Raw genomic sequence first — 4,908 nt, forward strand, 5'->3', positions numbered from 1 at the left:
AAGCAGGCAGACTTTGGTTTTCCAGAACCACCAAATGCTCTTTGTACTAAATGTATTGGGAAGATGAAGAACTGAAAACCAATTTACTCCTTCAATCACCAAGCACCACAAGAAGCCTGGACAGGACACAACATTTCTGTTGAACAAAAGCCAGGTGAAACAGTGGGCAGGCAGCATGCTTCCAGTCACCTGGAAATGCGTGTGTCCTGACAGTGATAATAACCACTGTATTAATGACTCAGGTGGAGGTGCTTAAAACTTTTGCTTTTACGGAATAATACCTGGTAGTTCTTAGATAAATAGCAGAATTCATGTGCTTCCCATTGAAATTCTACTGTTTCTCTAAACTGTCACAGATGTACAACTGGCGTGTCTCAGTATTTTGCACATCACTGCTTAGAAAATGTATGCTATCCCCTCAATTTAGAAAAGAACCAAGTTAAATCTATCTCTTTTAATGAATGGGTTGTTGACTTACAGATGACTTTACCCTTTCAGGGGCAACAGAGAACACAATTGCTAGGTTTACACATTTAAACATGTGGTTAGATAGAAGACATAATTTAAATATCTCAGGTGTTGCTGCTTTTATTTCAGCTCCTGTGGCTGAATCACCAGACTGCCATGGGCAGCAGTGGTGGTGATTCAGTAGATGGCACTCCAGCCTGGGAGTCACGTTGTTGCCTGCACCCAGCCGCGTCAGTGCCCAGCAGGTGGAGTGGCCGTGCCGCACTGCCTGGGCGGGCACCTAGGAGGAGATGATGGGGAGCCACAGGGGACCTCTGGAAACACCCGGTTGTGCATGGTGTGAACGGCGGCGTGGTCTTGCAGGGAGTCAGTCATCCTTGTGCCATCCTGATGTTGACTCCTCCACGAGTTTCATGGCTAAAGGGACCCTAAGCTGTTGTGTTTTAACAGCAGATTGCTGCAGTCTGTTCCTCCCCTTTCAGAAAGGTGCTGCTGGGGGGTGATGTTCAGGTTTCCCCACGTAACTGCAAAGAATTTATAGTCTGCGTGCTATTCTGCAGAGAAATACCTTTTGCCTGCCCTATGCAATGTGTTTTACAACCTACCAGAATACTAAGGATTGGGGTCAAACTAACCATGTACCCCCTTTTCCATGTTCAGTGCTCCAGACTAAATTTGCTGCTAACGTTCTGGGTGCCATATTCAAAATACCGTGCGTTATCTTTCTGACAGACACTAATACTGAACTGTTCTTCACCATATTGGCCCTTATCCTCGTGGATGACTTCAAAAAGTTGGAAGATGGGGCTTTGAGCAACGTGGTCATATGGAAAGTGTCCCTGCCCATGGCAGCAGGGGGGTGAATTAGCTGATCCTTAAGGTCCCTTCCAGACCAAACCATTCTGTGATTTTATGATTCTATGCCACTGTGACATGACATATGGAGAAGGGGGACCATGAAAGCAGCTGTTTCTGTATGGCCATCTCCTTGTGAAGGTCCACTCAGGATGGGCTAGTCCCAAGAATGGAATGGCAAGTAGTGGCCAAAGAATTTCAGAGATGAATGGTGACTTCCCTCAAGATGGTTCCAGATATTGACATCTCGTCCAGGAATCTAATTATGCTCATTGCTTTCTAGTGACTGATCTATTTGCTGCCAGTAGATCAGCAGTCAGAGCTCCTGTCATGAAGATTAGTGCCTCCATTAAGAGGATGTTGTGATCGTTTAGAGGGAAGTAAGTAAACCAGGGGAATAAAGATGGTAACGTAAATCTTCAATATTAACTGCTTAAGTATGGATCAAGGCTTGAAAAATGCGATTTTGATTTTCTTTATCTCATGGCAGATATGCAAGACTCATGCTGAAGTTTGTAAATGCATTTTTAGGATGAATGACAAATCTTAAATTCAATAGATATGTAAAATGACATGGATTAGAATTTTAAATCCCTTACCAAAGACATTGTAAAGGACTATTTTAAACTACCAACAATTCTGCTGAAAAAGAACAGCTTCTAAAGCTGATTTTGGGGGAGTCATGGTTGCCTTCCTGCTTGTGATTTCATGGCTGCATGTCACACTGGTAGTGGTGTGATGTCCTAAATATACGACTTACTATTTGCTTCATTAGCTTACAAATGGCCTCATTGAACATTTAGGCAAGAGGCAGAATTTGTTTAACTTCATGCAGGACAGAGCAGATATGGAGGAATGCAGACCAGCTGTACACAGTGATGTGCAGTTTGCCTGCTGTGCATATGTGCAAGAGCAACAGAAGAACCAGAGCAAATGGTGATAAACAGAGATTTGGGACACGTCTCAACAGTTGAAGTGTTGCCTTTGCAAAATGCGAATATTTCAAATTGGTTAAAAGACTATGCATTGATAAATCACTGTCTTTCCAAGAAAGCTGGAGTGCTAAAACAGCCCTTGAAACAGCACCTACTGAAACATTCCTGTTCCTTTGCAGTAACACCACTCACACACTACAACACGTAAATGCTGGACCAGACTCACAGAGCTGACCTGCCAATGCAAGGCTGAGGATGCAGCAAAGCACATGCAGAAGGACAGTGAAAATAAATGAGACCACTTTACCCATATAGATAGAATGATTGAGTATATACCAGGGTGTTATGTGAAAACAAAGGACACAGAGCATTTTGTTTTTTACACAGTTGCAAGAAACCTATAACACCAATGCCATCACAGGCTTGATTCCTTATCTTTCACTCCTTCCCATGATGAATATAAACTTTTCTCAAAATAAGCAATGCTGTATTTTTAAAAAGAGGTAAATCTATTTGATAGTGCTTTGAAACAGCAAATTAAAGTTTAAGGCAATACTAAAGCTTGAATTAGCAGAGGATGATGTATGTACCTAAAGACATCAGCACTGAAGTAGTAGTATTTCAAAGACAGTTACAATCTTAAGAGAATCTCTGTCTAAGTGGAGAAATGAGGTTCAAACATGAGGTTCAAACATTTGAACTGAAACTGAGGTTCAAACTTCCTTCTCTTGCTTATGATCTTTCATATTCCTTGCCATCTGAAGCTGCTCAATTAGAATGGCTACAGACAGCCCACTGCTTGTATCTGTTTTGAATAAGCACAAAACCAGATCCAAGTTCATCTTTTTGTGTCTGACCCAGGCACATGTCATTATTAAGACAGTTTGGCCGGGTCTCACTTGAAATTTGCATGTCTCTTTCCTGTACTTAGTAAGAAATTAATTCTGTAGTTGCTAAGGCTGGCCTGAATGGACGTGAGTATATCAAGGCCTGGACATTGCACATATGAATGAATACATGCTCTGCAAAAGCAGGTGAGTGCTACAGGTAAAAAAGAGTTGCTTACGTAGCCCCTTGAAATCTCAGATTTCCCTGTTCCCCAGATACTACACAATGTTTCTGTAATCAGAGTATAATCACTGTAAAGGCAACAGCAAGCCCAGCTACCATGCTCTCCATTCACACTGGCAAAATGCTTCTTTATTATTTCGTTTTGGTTTGGCTTAGTAATACAAAAACTTTCTGGGAAAAGAAATAAATAATTGCAAAAATGCTTCTGGTTTCTTGCTTAACTGTGCTAATGAAGTGAGAACACAGCACAGTACAACATGGAAATAATTACATGAAATCACAGCAAGTGCATAATAGAGTCGCACATCCCAAACTGAGATGAGACGGGAGGCATTACAAATCTCCCTAGGAGTATTGCAATGTCAACAAATCTGATGGTCAGGCCAAGGAGTTTTTTAAAAATTTAACTAAGGAATTCTTACCACTCTTCCCACATTATGTTATTATCCAACATTGGTAATTTACAAGGTAATTAAATATCAACCCATATGTTTTAAAATTTGGAGTCAGAAAGAGGAAATCAAGCCACAGGTGGAAACTAGAGTCAATCAAAATCCTAAAGCCATGTCTAATTAAGTAACACATTTCAGATAGATCTTGGCATTAGCTCTTTTTAGGTATGTAATATAATTTAGAAACCTCGCATGAGGACATTAAGAGCAGAGAAAGCAATGATCTACATCACAGGACTTGTCTACACAGGAAAGAGCTAATAACCACTGCAGAGTATCTGTTCTGCAACAGCTTTCCATGGGGACAATTTTTTTTTTTTTTTTTTTTTTTTGCATTAAGTAAGCATTTGTGTGGTTTAGCTGACCATGAGAAGTGAGCTATGTTAAAAGCAAACAGAAGCATCCATCATGGAAAATAAGAGCATCTTCTTTAGGGACTAGTGCACCACAGCTTCTGCGCTCTCAATTCTGCACTTCAGATTGTTTCCCAGTAACCACCTTACACAGATCAATCCAAAGTGCACTAGTCCTTCACTGTGAACGTACAAAATGAAGGAAATGGAACAACAAATAATATTCCACATGGATTCATTATGAGGTAATAGTCAGAAGCTGCTTGTGATGCTGAGCTACTCCTGCAACTCCCATATGTAGTCTCACAAAGCCCAGCTGCCAACTGCAAAGCACTCACAGCACCACTCACACCCTACAACAGGTTTCTTTGGCTGTAAATGACATTGTAGAAGTTTCTCAGACAATCAAGAAGCTGTTACAAATATGCTAGTGCATATAGTGTAATTAATATTGTAAGCTCAAATATTACACAGATGTGACTGCTTATTCTACGTTCATTTTAGACTGAGTCTGAAAAACACAGCAGCTTTTTTTCACTGTAATAACTTTAAGACAATGGATACACTCTTCTGAAAGGAACAGAATATGTGGGAAACAGGGAGGGTAAAACCTGTCTCATGTGGCTGCGCCAGGCAGCAGGAGGCATCTGATACATCTGACTTACTATTAAAAGAACTAAGCAAAACATCCTAAAATACAACAGGTGATTCTGAACAATTGATAGTTTTGCCCATCTCCTTTGCTGAACAAACCAGTTGGTTCAGTAAATTTCA

General features: G+C 40.7%; 1 long non-coding RNA gene across 2 annotated transcripts; it reads left to right on the forward strand.

The window, feature by feature from the left end:
• Positions 1 to 659: 659 nt before the first annotated feature.
• On the forward strand, positions 660 to 2,591 carry LOC128803154 (uncharacterized). 2 transcript variants are annotated; one of them, XR_008435646.1, is made up of 3 exons: positions 660 to 954; positions 1,607 to 1,703; positions 2,438 to 2,591. It is a non-coding gene; the product is annotated as an uncharacterized LOC128803154 (long non-coding RNA). The 2 variants fall into 2 exon arrangements; XR_008435647.1 differs by lacking the exon at positions 660 to 954 and adding an exon at positions 1,488 to 1,534.
• Positions 2,592 to 4,908: the final 2,317 nt, after the last annotated feature.

The sequence above is a fragment of the Vidua macroura genome, chromosome 1 (assembly GCF_024509145.1).
Source record: "Vidua macroura isolate BioBank_ID:100142 chromosome 1, ASM2450914v1, whole genome shotgun sequence".
NCBI classification, from domain to species: domain Eukaryota; kingdom Metazoa; phylum Chordata; class Aves; order Passeriformes; family Viduidae; genus Vidua; species Vidua macroura.